Raw genomic sequence first — 15,111 nt, 5'->3', positions numbered from 1 at the left:
GTCACTGTGGAAAGTGCCTGCTTTGTGGTGCTTTTCTGCAAGTCCTCTTAAGTACTTGATTTGCAATTACCTATGGTTGAAACAAAAGCAGACTTGTTGATGGAAATCTCACACTTATTACTTCCTTTTAATGAGGCCCTCACAGATACCCTAATGGTTGCTTGGGCAAAGGTGTGCACTGCTCCTCCAGTCATTCATCTAGTGGCTAGACTATCCAGGCCAACCCTTGGTGACCCGACCTTTTTTTACTCCGTATCTGACTATGGAAAGTCCAGGCTTACATGAGCAAGGTCAACCCGAACATGATCCCTTCTTTCCTTCTGCACTGACAACTAGGGCATGGACAAAAAAAAATATTTCTCACCTCCAGTTTCCTATTCAGTCCCCATATGCATTACTCTTCTGCTTTTTGGGAGTTGGCCAGCAAGATTTTGCCAGCTGCCTCTAACTAATTCAGGGCAGCCTACGCTCAAACAATTCAGGACAGACAGGTTGCTGTCAAAACCTTGAGTACTGGCCTTGACACAAGATTTTCTGAAGATGTTCAGGCATCCTTAATGGACACTTCTTTTGATGGATCCAGCCACTTCGGAGAAAGGTCTGACTTGATGCTAGAAAATCTTACACATGGCCATGTTACAGCCCTTCCCATTGGCTTACTTTCACCAGTCTAACCAGCAATACTTGAAAAAAATGTAGAGGCTACCCATTCTTCCTAACCTTTTGGCACTGGCAGCCATTGTAAAATGTTTAGAAACTGGCCCAGACTTTTTGTTGCCTCCAAAGGGACATGGTGGTGGCTAGGGCCATGTACATCACCAAGGACAGCAGTATTTCACTCCCTCTACCCCCCAACTCCAGTGCCACTTTGATTTCCCCTTGACGGACCATCTGGACTATGTGCAGCTGGTAGGAGACAGGATTCGATTTTTCCTAACAAATGGGAATCCAGCACTTCTAATCAGTGCTACGAATTGTTATTAAAGATTATACCCTGCTATTGCTATCACCTTTTGTATCACATCTGTTCCCACTCACTTTTCTGTGGATCATGCCACCAACATTTTGCAAGAAGTCAAATTGCTAATGGTAGATGATGCCATTTTGAGTGCACTTGAATTAGAAAAGAGCAGGGGATGCTGTTCCCACCACTTCCTGGTGCCCAAAAAGAATGGAGCATTCAAGCTTATTTTGCATGTTTGCTCTTTGAAGGCTTTCCTGCCATACAAAAATTCAAAATATTTACTCTGGCCTAGGTTCCTTCTGCCTTGGATCCTGGGGGATTTGAAGATATCTTTAGACTTGTAGGATGTATACTTTTTATGTGCCTTTCCTACAGCCCCACAAATGCTACCTTTAGTTCGTTGTTGAGTTGGAGCATTACCAATGTGCCCTTCTACCATCCAGCCTCGTCTCTGCCTCTCAAATGTTTACAAATGGGACTGCGGTGATAAAAGCCCACTTTCACAGGACTTGGATATGTATTCCCACATCTCTATGAATGGCTGCTTAAGGCAGGGTCACTGCAGTTGTTATACATCATCGAATGAATATTGCCCTTTAATCCACAACAATTTAAATTACCAAACCAAAGCCCCATCTGGCACCTACAGAGGATTGCCTTCTCGGAGGCTATCCTGGACACTCTAGCATTCAAAGACTTCCCACCTCCAGAAAGAGCCCGGGACATTCGGGTTATGATCTTGATATTACTGGATTAATCCTGAGTCCTACTGAAGTAAATTCAGAAGCTTCTTAGACAGCTACCTCATGCATCCTCCTGGACCATCAAGTATCTACCTTTTAGCCAATCATCTGGCAGGGTCAGAATGGAGAATGGTATGTTAAATCGATTTGTAGAGCACAACTTATCACCTGTGAGGCTATACAGGTGCTGGAGCAGGAGGAAAGGTTTTGAGGAGCTCCTAGTTGAACAGCCAGGTCTTCAGTTTCTTGCCAAAGTTGAGTAGCGATGGAGAGGTCTTGATGTGTTGCCGGAGGTCATTGCAGGTCTTGGTGCTGGTGTAGTTGAAGGAGGATACTCCTCCCTTGCTTCTGCGCTTGCCGGGGACTTATGCAACTGTGAGTGAGGCTGATCGTAGATTTCTGGTTGGATGGTAGAGTTGAAGGCTGTCCTTGAGGTACAAAGATCCAGCATTGTGGAGGGCATTGTAGGCATGGGCAACCAGCTGAATTGGCAAAGTTTCTGGATGGGTGGCCAGTATAGTTCTATGAGGTGGGGAGTGATTTGAGCACTTTGTTTGGACGTATGGGATGAGTCTGGCAGCAGTGTTTTGGGTGAGCTGGAGTCTTTGAGTGAGTTAGTTGAAGATGCTGGCGTAAAGTGCGTTGCCATGATCCAGTCTGCTGGTTATGAGGGCTTGGTTGACAGTGAGTCTCATTTATGTGTGGAGCCATTTGAAGGTCTTCTGGTGTGTTCCGAGTATGAAGAAGCAGGACAAGGTCATGGCGTTCACTTGTTTGAACATCGCAAGCTTCTCATGCAGGATGATCCTGAGGTTTCTGGCGTGGCATATGGGAAAAGGTGTGGGCCCAAGATCCATTGGCCACAAGGAGTCCAACAGAAAGTTCTTGTTACCGAAGATCAGGATGTCAGTTGTGTCAGTGTTAAGTTTTATGCATTTCTCCCTCATCTAGTTGGTCCTGGTGTACTCGGTGGTGACGGAAAGGATAGACTGTGTGTTTTCGGTATAGGAGAAAATGTTTGTCATGGGTTCTTATGGTGTGGTTGAGTGGTGCCATGTACACACTGAAGAAGGTCGGCCTAAAGGAGGATTCCTGAGGAACTCCACAAGTGAGTTTCTTGGGTTTAGAGGTGTACGGGGAGAGTCGGACTCATTGTGTTTTGTCGGAGAGTAAGGAGGCGATCCATTTTAGGGTAGGTCCTTGAATTCCAGAGTTGTGAATTCTTGACACGAGTGCTTTGCGATACGGTGCTGAAAACTGCTGAGAGGTCGAGGAGGATGAGCCTGGCAGTTCCGCTCTGTCCATGAAACTCTGGATATACTGATCAGTGCCTGCAGAAGGTTTCTTCAGTAGAGCTTTGACCTCCGCGTGTTTCTAGTTATCTGTGAAGGTTCCGCTATGGAAGGAAGCGTTGAATAGGACTTGTCTTTCCACTAGTGTTCTGAGAAATGTCAGGATAGGCCTGGTCCAATTTATTTTTATGGGTCAGGAGAGGGCCGTTACCTTATGTGGTGATCTTGAGCATTTGTCCTCAGATTTGTCTGCCTCTCCGGGAGGACCTTCTGTCTCTGCAACAAGACTGGATCCTGACCATGAATCTACACCTCCTTGCATGGCGATTAAGCGGCAATAACAGAGCAGTTTCAACTTACCTGCTGCAGTTGTGGATGTGATTCTTGTCGCTATGGGACCCTTGACTAAATAAGTCTCTTCAGGGCATTGTGAGAAATGTACGACCTAGTGCAGTAGCTCTCAACTTGACCCCTACAGTCCAAATTATTAGATGTTTTGCTGTTTGTCTTGACTTTGGCCCAGCAAAGCTTTGGGGTGGCCATAATTAGTTTATATGTCTGCACTCTATCTTATGCTTGCCTGATCAGTGTTCTTTATTAAAGTCAGCTGTTGTAATGAAGGTATTAAAGGTTTTCACGCACATGTTTCCTGCAAGGCCCTTCATTATGCCTCCACGGGACCTTAAGTTGGTCCTCGTGTTTCTGATGGGCATGCTACTGAAGCTCTGCACTGCACCGCACTGTCAAGACTGTTTTTCTCATTGCCACCATTTTGTCACGCTGTTAGGTCAGCTGCAAATGCTGTCAGCACAGCCTCCTTGTTATCTTATGTCCTGGTGAATAGTACGCTTTATTCGACTTGTAAGTGCTCTAGAAAACATTTCTTTCTATGCAACCCAAGCCATGGCATCAAGCTTTGACCTCAAGTATTTTGTTCCTTGGAAAGCACATGCCTTTTTCAAGCAAGCCTTGTTCTTGTTCTTGATGAATATATCTCTGTGAATAGAATTTCCTTTGATACAATGCCAGTCTGTTCTTTCCAAGCTTGCCATTTCTGATAAAGCAGCAGGGGCTTTTTCCATCGGCATATCTTAATCAAGGGTGTTTGTGAGATTCTTTCGTTGCTACTTATGTCCGACTGTCATTTGTCTGTGGGGCTTATCATATCTAAAACTTAGCAGAAACATCCTCCCTTTCTGCAAAACAGTACCATGGGGTGGCACTGCAGGCTATTCTCATTATTTTCTGGTCATAAGGAGGAGACCTGCTAGATCAGGGTTCTCCAAACTTTTCTGAAGCAAGAGCTACTTCAGATCGGTGAAAATCATCATGTGCTACTGATGGCTAAAAACCCCGCTTATTGTTTCCAGGCACCCCCACAACCAGCTTCACTGACTTTTAGTCTAATGTCCACAGAGCCCGATACTATGGTTCAAACAAAATACTTTGACTGTGTGCACTATGACAAGGCTGCCATGTGTGTCATTGAGATAGTGGTCTTCGGGGATGTATGAACATGCGTGCATATGAATAGTACATATATGTATGGGTGTCTGATAGCCTGTATTTTATGTAATTGTGGCACATGACATACCTTTCACCATTTGCGGCACCGTTACCTGTGTGACACAAACATACAACCATTTTTTTTTAAATGGGACAAACTTAAAGTGCAAAAATATTCATAGCATGGAACATTTTTCTGTGCTTTAAATTTCTTCTATTTAAATAATGACTGCATTTTTCAGTTATAACTATAACAAAGTGTTCTACTGGCCACTGGGAGCAAAAGACCTGCTGTTTGTAAATGGAACACTTTGGAAAAAAAAAATGAGAAAATTAAAATGAAAAGTTAACTTAATGAAAAGTTAACTTTTACAGTTCGCCATATAAACCATAATGGCATCACCTGCCCTGTAGATATCCACTATTCCTGCAGCCATCCTTGACTAACAGAAGAGGTGAGTCTAGAGTGGTAAAGTCCCATATTTCTGTTTTGCTCTATAGCCCTATTACCCTTTTCCCGCTTCCACCAACAGCCCTCGCATTTCTGTGTATGTGGTCACTGGTGGGTGTGGTGAGCACAATTTTCCTACTGGAACATCCACACAAGGTTAGCGCATACTTACACGTTGTAAGTACTGCTGCAGTCTTACTGGAACCCAGGATTTTTGTGCAGCTTGCTCATGGGGTATTTTAAGAGATTACCCCTATTTACCAATCCGAATGGCACGAACTTCCAGCTTTACTTTGAGTTGTGAGCAGGGTCCGTGTATTGAGACCGTTCTGATTGGCAGCTATCAGACCTGCCTTTTTTCCTAGCTAGCTCATTGAATAGATATGAGGACTTTCCTTCTCCTATTTATGAAGACACATTCGGTAAAAAAAAATATATATATAAACACAATCGGTGCTATACACTGGGATAATCACTGGTCAGAGGGTTGAGACTGGCTTCTGGCCATGCCGAATTATCTTCTTGTTCAAACTTCATGAGCATGAATAGCACATACAATCTTCAACTTGTTTGAAAAATTCTGCTGGACCTTGTACAAGTGCAAAAATGTAGCTGCATTGTGGGTGAGAAGTTTGTTTTCTCAATTACTTTCCCCATTATGTTGGCATCAATTCATATATACATTAAGAAATAACTGTGATGTCAAATTTCAGAGATCAGCAGGGAAGGTGGTCACTTCACAGTGATAGACTTTGAAAAGGCATTTGAACTGGTCTAGTGGGACCGCCAGTTTACATGCCTAGAAAAAATATAGAGCCCAAATACCTCTGTTATACACGTCCTTTATATGCATCTGGTGGCAAGAGTCGGGGTAAGAGGTCTGCGATCAGATGCCTTCTCAATATATAGCGCTATCAAGACGGGGCCTGTCTAGTATTATCCCTTGCCACCAAGCTGCTAGAAGCACGGCTCAAGATTGACACCCAGTTGAAAGAATTTCAATGGGTGCTTTTGGTTAAAGATAAGGCATCACTGTACTCAGATCATCTTAACCTACAGTACCCCTAGATGGTCTTGGCCCGAGTACTGCAGATGCTCAAGGTCTTCGGGAAGTTCTCAGGGCTTGGGGCTATCCTGCCCAAAACAGTTTTTTACCCAACTGGAGTGGCAGAGTCAGACCTCCAATATTAAAATTGCCAGAGAAGGTCTCCATTACCCACGGACATATGACTAAGAAGACCCAAGGCTCTACTGGACAGGCTAGGTAGAGACTTCTCCTTTGGTCCCCTGTCCTATCGGCGACAGTGCATCCATCCATAATTAGAATGGGTTCTTCACTCCGATTACTTGCGCAAAATGCGATGGGATTTCTTCACCAACACCAATTTTCTTATTCCTGGATTTCTCTGGATTTGTAGCATTCCTCCGCTTACCCACAAAAAAAGACTTCAAGTCCTCATATGATGGAGGGCATGGTGCAGCAGGCACAGTTCCAAAGTATCAGGCCTCACGCTTGATAATTAGGAATAAATGGCTTCAATGCCCATGCAGCGACCCTGCCTTTGTGACAGCAATGGGTGATGGGAGGAAAACACCACATACAATTCCTAAATGTAGTAAATATCCAGTTGGGTGTCCCTCCTGCGACAATCCCTGTGCTACAGCTGTGGCAGGAAATTCTGCACACAGTGGAAAGGGTAGACAAACTGATGAAAGAAACCCAGCTGTGAAGGGGAAATATACTGAGCTAGGAGCATGCCCTGTCAGGCTTTTGAAGGTGGCAACCATTAGAATCTCTCATCCGGGTGACATGATGTCTGGTACAAGGCTGCATTCTTTTGCAGACCTTTATTCCAATTACTAGAAGCAGGTCCATCTGTTCTTCAAACACTTCCAGTTCTGACATGGGACATCTGACATATCCCCCGGACGTTAATCCTCTTGAGTAGAATCTTTAGATGGGAGCACATGCAAAGACACAAAATATATTTACTTTATTGCTCACTGGTGATTAATATATCCCTGCTACATTTGACACCTCTGGCAGGCATGGGAGAATGGCATGGCAAAACTCAAGGATGAGGAATGTCAGAAACCCAGATGGTTCCCCCTCGGGAGGTGACCATAACTCGGGAGGTACCCAATGAAGAGTAATCCAGGTTAAATGTGTGCATAAGACATACCTGAGTAGAAAAAATGTTGGCCCTTTGAAAGGATGCCTTTCCCAGAATGCCTATGATGTGGCAAACAGCCGGGGGACATACTTCACACCATATGACTCTGCTGAAAGATTCGACCCTCCTGGAAGAGTCATATCCTGGAGGTAGAGACAGTGGCGTAGCGTGGGTTGTCAGCACCCGAGGCAAGGCAAGTAATTTGCGCCCCCTAACCCGAGGCAAGGCAAGTAATTTGCGCCCCCTAGCCCGTGGATTTTAGCACTCGAGTCCCCCCCCCCCCAGATGTTGCGCCCGCCCCCTCCTGCACCCCCCAAGCTACGCCACTGGGTAGAGACAAGCTGGAAGTTAGAAGGTAACTCCGAACTCGCTCTGCTTCTTATGTTGTTATACTGGATACTATTGTCCCTTTTTTTTTTATTTAATACAAATTGCACCCACTCATGTGCACTACAATATAAAGGCCTACTCATTAAATGCCAATAAAATTGAACTCGAGCATTCTTGCAACTAACACAACTCAGCTATAACAAAAAGAAGAGGATATCACCTTATAATTCAGTAGGGTTTTCTGCAGGGAAAGGCCATCTGCTGAAGTTGTTAATGATAATAGGGTCCAGTTTACTTCTGAGGAAATGGTTTCTTTCCTGACAAGGGATGGTGTAAAGCCAACATAGTTTGCAATGTTTTTCCAAATCAAATGTGCAAGTGGAGAGATTGAATAGGCTTATTTAAGAAACTATAAAAATAGGAATGATTAATGAGATGGATTTATAAGTAAATTTAGACGTATATGAGATGATGCATGTGCACGACTACTCATGATACAATGACTTGGATGTGACTAATTATTTGAAAAAAGATGTCAAATAACCTGAACCCCTAGCGACGGAGGGAAAATAGATGTGTGAAAGAGCAGAGCGAGGGGGTGAGCCAGCAGTGAGGTGAAGAAGGCTTGATATACTAAATATAACTAACAAAAAACATTAGGAGCAAAGGTGGGAGATGTTAAAAAGAAGAAGTTCCAAGGCTGCAAACTATTAGCCTTACACAAGAACAGGTCAAAAATGATGACTGGCAGCAAGATAAGTGAACTTGTCAGGAAGGAAAATTGTCAATCATAGCCTACCCACGTCTTGGGCTGCCTTGCATTATTACAAGAAATAAATGGAAACAACAAAGGTAAAAAGAAGAATGATGTTAAATAAAAAGTTCATCAGGTATATTAACAGGATGAAGGATTGGGTAAAATGAGGATGGGAACATAAGAAGGGGGAGGTGAAGGAATAGCTTTCCCCAGAAATAGCGAGAAGGTAAGTGATGCTGAAGGAGTAAACCTAGGTATGGTGCACTAAGAGAATACCTGAAGATTTCCATAACTGTAGACATTTAAACAAGGTTATGAAGAGCCAACTGGTTGTGGTGGTTTTTGACATGACCGGCATGGAACCATTTCTCTGTCCACCACTGTGCGAGTCATCAAATGACCCATGATTAAATCTCGCAGGCCCTCATAATTGGGACACTTCTTTTGCTTATTGATTTTAGAGTGCTTGCTATATAAACAAGGAGCAATGTACCATTGCAAGATCTCAATCCTCCCCTTCATATATGTGTATTACAGCAGCACTGCTCAGGACACTGAAACCTGGCTTAGACCACAAATGTTTTCCTTAAACTGGGCTGGGATAATCTAGCTTAGGTGCCTCCAGCCAGTGGATCGCAAACTCCCAGTAGCTCCTAGACACTTTCAGAGTACCTCACAACCTTGTGTTAATTTTAAATAGGCACAGGGTAACGTTTTTCCTCTTAGAATTCCTTTTAAAGTTAAGGAAAGGCTATGTTTATTTTACATTATTATCACCAGGCCGCAGATAGCACCACCTGATAATAGGCAGTGGTGGGGTTAGATTTATAACCCATGGTGAGGCACAAAAGCAAAGAATTGAAGCAGTAAGGTATAAAACACAAATAAAAGTCCTTGTCAGTTTGATATTGGAGGTGGAAACAACATTTGTCTCATTGCTTTTAAATCAGAGAAAATTAATTAAAATGGAAAGGTATTCCAAGGTTCCTCACTTTGGGGGTCATTCTGACCCTGGCGGTCTTTGACCGCCAGGGCGGAGGACCGCGGGAGCACCGCCGACAGGCCGGCGGTGCTCCAATGGGGATTCCGACCGCGGCGGTAAAGCCGCGGTCGGACCGGCACCACTGGCGGGCTCCCGCCAGTGTACCGCGGCCCCATTGAATCCTCCACGGCGGCGCAGCTTGCTGCACCGCCGCGGGGATTCCGACCCCCCCTACCGCCATCCAGATCCCGGCGGTCCGACCGCCGGGATCCGGATGGCGGTAGGGGGGGTCGCGGGGCCCCTGGGGGCCCCTGCAGTGCCCATGCCACTGGCATGGGCATTGCAGGGGCCCCCGTAAGAGGGCCCCTACATGTATTTCACTGTCTGCTGCGCAGACAGTGAAATACGCGACGGGTGCAACTGCACCCGTCGCACAGCTTCCACTCCGCCGGCTCGATTCCGAGCCGGCTTCATCGTGGAAGCCTCTTTCCCGCTGGGCTGGCGGGCGGTCTGAAGGCGACCGCCCGCCAGCCCAGCGGGAAAGTCAGAATTACCGCGGCGGTCTTTCGACCGCGGAACGGTAATCTGACGGCGGGACTTTGGCGGGCGGCCTCCGCCGCCCGCCAAGGTCAGAATGAGGGCCTTTATGTTCTATTGCGGAAGACGAGTTTGAGCTATAATCAAGAATGTTAACATCCTGTTTTCTGTGCTTAGAAATCCGTACGTGCCTGCTAGAACTCTTAGTACCTTGCAGTGGCCTTCATATGTGCATATGCAACGTAGTCCACTCTTAAGAAGTCTTCCTCTTCTGTTGCAGGGACTCTTATTATCAAATAACAGCCCCAGTTTTCATTAGTGTTCAGAAAAATGTTAAATTTAGTTTAAAGTTTGCTTTAATGTCAACACAACTTTACAGAATGTTTTTGTATTCTATGTCCATCAATCTGAAAACTTAGGAGTTAATACGCCTTAGCAAGGAATATCCCATGAAGTGAGGTTGTTGGTGCAGGAACATTGTATCACAATTGCCCAACACAGTGTGTTGTAAACCATGAGAGAAGTTATACCTGACTATACTAGATGTCTGCTTTCTCCAAAATACTGAAGAGTTTAATCATAGGTCATTGTTAGCATGCTATTGTTTAGCGTGTCCTCCAATTAGCACAAGAAGATTTGGAGTACCACTCTCATTACTTGAGCCACAGTGACTCATAAGTAGTATCTCTAGCCCCGCTTAATATCACGTCACTACAAAATTACTGCATGCACTTTGTTCCCCATTTTTGCCCATAACAGATGGACCTGAATTAGACAGACTTACTGAATTGATGCTGACCCACAAAGTTTGCCTGGCCTTCGTGAAGGTTTCTTTTTATCCCTTTGCATAGATGTGGGAGCTTTTCTCGTGTCAGGTTTGAGGTCCTCTGCTCCAGTAGCCTTGTTTTTTGGCTCCCAATTCTTACTGGTATTAGTTTTGTTTTTGTGATTGGTTTAACTAGCCCTCACTTACGGTTTTAATCTTGGTTTTAAGGAAATTGGCCTTGTAATTGCAGGATGCTTACAAGACAGTTCACAGTACATCTTAAGACAGCTGCACTGTCAAGTCACATCTAAAAACTATTCTTTAAACTATACATAGTGTGTTTTGGCGCCACCCTGAACATATTACTCTCCCATCTCATGCTGTAGGGTGTTTAGTTTCTCACTCTGTCTTCTGAGCTTCCATTTGAATGCTTGCTAGACTATTTTGCACCTGAAAAGTGTAGTGTGTCATAACACTATCTGTTGCCTTCATTTTATTTTTCAATTTTTTTCATTCTTAATCTACCACAGTCTCTTTTTGCAGTTTTTTTCCTTGCAGTAGCAAAGCCAATCGGGCATGCTTCAATGTTATATGCTTTCATAAATGAAGCTTACATTCACAAATATGTTTAAATGCATTGGCATGTAAAAGCCGGACCTATTAGCTTTGCCAGTGCTTGTTCTGAGGTGTGATAATATCCAGGGAAAGATGGTTTGCTGTCTGAAAACCTTCTAATTCCTGTATGACGGAGAGAAGGGAAATATTTGAAATATTCTTTTCCCATCAATACTTCTTTATCTTTTTTTTTTTTTTTTTTTTTTTTTTTAGTTTGTACAGGGAGTGCAGAATTATTAGGCAAATGAGTATTTTGACCACATCATCCTCTTTATGCATGTTGTCTTACTCCAAGCTGTATAGGCTCGAAAGCCTACTACCAATTAAGCATATTAGGTGATGTGCATCTCTGTAATGAGAAGGGGTGTGGTCTAATGACATCAACACCCTATATCAGGTGTGCATAATTATTAGGCAACTTCCTATCCTTTGGCAAAATGGGTCAAAAGAAGGACTTGACAGGCTCAGAAAAGTCAAAAATAGTGAGATATCTTGCAGAGGGATGCAGCACTCTTAAAATTGCAAAGCTTCTGAAGCGTGATCATCGAACAATCAAGCGTTTCATTCAAAATAGTCAACAGGGTCGCAAGAAGCGTGTGGAAAAACCAAGGCGCAAAATAACTGCCCATGAACTGAGAAAAGTCAAGCGTGCAGCTGCCACGATGCCACTTGCCACCAGTTTGGCCATATTTCAGAGCTGCAACATCACTGGAGTGCCCAAAAGCACAAGGTGTGCAATACTCAGAGACATGGCCAAGGTAAGAAAGGCTGAAAGACGACCACCACTGTAAAAAACACACAAGCTGAAACGTCAAGACTGGGCCAAGAAATATCTCAAGACTGATTTTTCTAAGGTTTTATGGACTGATGAAATGAGAGTGAGTCTTGATGGGCCAGATGGATGGGCCCGTGGCTGGATTGGTAAAGGGCAGAGAGCTCCAGTCCGACTCAGACGCCAGCAAGGTGGAGGTGGAGTACTGGTTTGGGCTGGTATCATCAAAGATGAGCTTGTGGGGCCTTTTCGGGTTGAGGATGGAGTCAAGCTCAACTCCCAGTCCTACTGCCAGTTCCTGGAAGACACCTTCTTCCAGCAGTGGTACAGGAAGAAGTCTGCATCCTTCAAGAAAAACATGATTTTCATGCAGGACAATGCTCCATCACACGCGTCCAAGTACTCCACAGCGTGGCTGGCAAGAAAGGGTATAAAAGAAGGAAATCTAATGACATGGCCTCCTTGTTCACCTGATCTGAACCCCATTGAGAACCTGTGGTCCATCATCAAATGTGAGATTTACAAGGAGGGAAAACAGTACACCTCTCTGAACAGTGTCTGGGAGGCTGTGGTTGCTGCTGCACACAATGTTGATGGTGAACAGATCAAAACACTGACAGAATCCATGGATGGCAGGCTTTTGAGTGTCCTTGCAAAGAAAGGTGGTTATATTGGTCACTGATTTGTTTTTGTTTTGTTTGTGAATGTCAGAAATGTATATTTGTGAATGTTGAGATGTTATATTGGTTTCACTGGTAATGATAAATAATTGAAATGGGTATATATTTTTTTTTGTTAAGTTGCCTAATAATTATGCACAGTGATAGTCACCTGCACACACAGATATCCCCCTAACATAGCTAAAACTAAAAACAAACTAAAAACTACTTCCAAAAATATTCAGTTTTGATATTAATGAGTTTTTTGGGTTCATTGAGAACATGTTTGTTGTTCAATAATAAAATTAATCCTCAAAAATACAACTTGCCTAATAATTCTGCACTCCCTGTATGCATAAATGTTCTCACCCATCTAATGTACCATTTATGTCTACTTTTGAATATGATCTGAAGATGTTTGTGAGACCGTGAATATTAATATGTTGCATCAGTTTTACATTTTATTTAGTAGAATAAAAGTATTATTCCAATAGACTTGCCTAACCTAGATCTCAAACCTTTTCTCACACAGGCATGAAATGAAGTACCTGCCTCGATCTAACCATAGCGGAATGTCTTCTCCACCCCAATGATACCAAAAAGGCCACTTCCAAGTGTGGCTGTCTGATATTGAGCTAGATTGCTTCTTCCTACTGCTTTCCTATGTCAATATCAAGTCTTGTAATCTCTACTTCGTAAGTGGACACATCAAATCCATGAGACATTCATTAGCCATAAAAACCTAACCAACTCTGTTCCCGCTGTTTGAAGAATCGAGCACTACAAGGGCCAGGATGAAAATTTCCAAACCAGAGTCCAAGCTAAGGGCCTCTCTAACCTGGACCGGGCAATGCAAAATATGTCAGCTTCCTTGATGCCACAAGTCCCAGCTGAAGATGAATCTTCATTCTGTAGCCAGCGGATCATACTTATCAAGAAAAATGATCTGCGCCATCTACTTCTTTAGGACTCCCTCCTCTTCAAAGCCTCCTTCATCGTTTACAAGCCTGCAGTCGGCAGCACAGCAGCTTTCCTGGCCGTGTAAACCATTTAGGAAACAAGAAGGAGCGAGTGGTCAGCAGGTTTAAGCAAGAAATGTAAAACAGGAGGTGACTACCCTTGGTTTTAGTCTGTTGTTCTGCACAGAGGAGCTCAGCTTGTTCCCTGGGTATGAAGACAAATGTTAGATCAGTCAAGGGAACTGTTTATGGTTAAACCAAAACTGTAATGCAGCACTTGTTGATGTATGTCACAAACTTATGAAAAACAAAGTGGGTATCTATGCAAGGCAAGTTGAGTTGGAAGTACAAGAATTGGTTTGGCAGGAGTTTAGTATGTCTGGATAATACTAAAATTCAAGAATGAGATGAAAGAAAGCTCTGTAATGTTTATAAGCAATCAAGTTATACAATAGTTTCCCCATCCCTTTTTCAATTTGTGTTCAAGTTCATAGATAGTTCTGTCAAACGTGGGTCCGGATAGTTGAGCAGCGTTGTTCTGTTTAATAGCAGCTGGTATGGGATAAAGCCACACCGTGTAATGGTTTATGAGCGGTATTTAGATAGACCGAATTTGCAGATTTTCAAGCGCATGGAAGTTACATGTGGTTTAACTGTTGTGTTGTTACCATATTGTTCTGTATTTGATGTTAATATAAGTTATTTATTAAATGAAAATTAGAACCAGGAAACAAGTTTTTTTTCACTTTGTGCACCTCAATCTTGCACATCCCACCTGCAGTTCGAAAGGTTGGAAAAGGCCAAATTCTTGAAAGAGTGACTCTGACATGGATGCAGAATCATCAGTCTTTAGTGCACGGGACTCAAACCTTTTGCATAATAGGAGCTACATGTGTTCATTTAAAATAATTGTGAGCTACTCATTATTTATGCTGTTATAAGGACTGCATCAGTCAAGATTACATTAATGGCCACCATATGCAAGTTTACCACCAGTGATCACCTCCGTGCATCAAGCATTGTTGCCGGCAGTAATGTAAAAAAGGCTTTATCAGTTTGGAATGCTTCTGTGTCGATAATACATGCCAGCCACAGCGCAGCAACCGTCACAAAAGTAATATTAGTCAAAAATCTTCCCAGATGATTTATCACTCAAAAATCCACTTTAAATATTTAGAAAATTCACGAACTTTTTCTCCAAACTTCAGCTTATGAATTGTGAAAATACACACGTTTTCGTCTTGAATATTCAATTTTGGTTTACATATATTCATTCAGCCAAGCAAAAGGTTCCAATTTAGATGCACACAGCAGCACAGCTTGCAGAGTTACTCAACAGAGAAGCCTACTTTAGTGTCTGCCACAGAAACCAGAACTCTCTCTCTGTGTTATATACAGTGCCCTGCAAGTTCATATAGATGCCAGGTGACCCCATGGTGTGCGACACCTTCATACAGTCCTGGCTTTTTAGGTGGCAGAAATTGTCATGTAGTTTTGCTTTTAGCCCTATAAATACAGGCTACAGAGTTTAGCTGCCAGCACTGCGCATGCTGGAATTTTTAATTTAATTTCATTTTCAATGTCCGCATGCGCATTGCTGGCAG

At 43.4% G+C, this 15,111-nt stretch overlaps 1 protein-coding gene across 4 annotated transcripts in view; it reads left to right on the top strand.

The window, feature by feature from the left end:
* Positions 1-14,241, top strand: part of LOC138248762 (OX-2 membrane glycoprotein-like) — a 123,844-nt gene extending 109,603 nt beyond the window's left edge. For all 4 annotated transcript variants that reach the window (XM_069202635.1, XM_069202637.1, XM_069202638.1 and 1 more), the window contains one exon: positions 13,081-14,241. The gene's annotated coding sequence lies outside the window, so the exon portion shown is untranslated. The remainder of the gene's footprint in view (positions 1-13,080) is intronic.
* Positions 14,242-15,111: the final 870 nt, after the last annotated feature.

This window comes from Pleurodeles waltl, chromosome 8, assembly GCF_031143425.1.
Source record: "Pleurodeles waltl isolate 20211129_DDA chromosome 8, aPleWal1.hap1.20221129, whole genome shotgun sequence".
Lineage (NCBI taxonomy): Eukaryota > Metazoa > Chordata > Amphibia > Caudata > Salamandridae > Pleurodeles > Pleurodeles waltl.
This window is presented reverse-complemented; position numbering and strand designations above follow the sequence as displayed.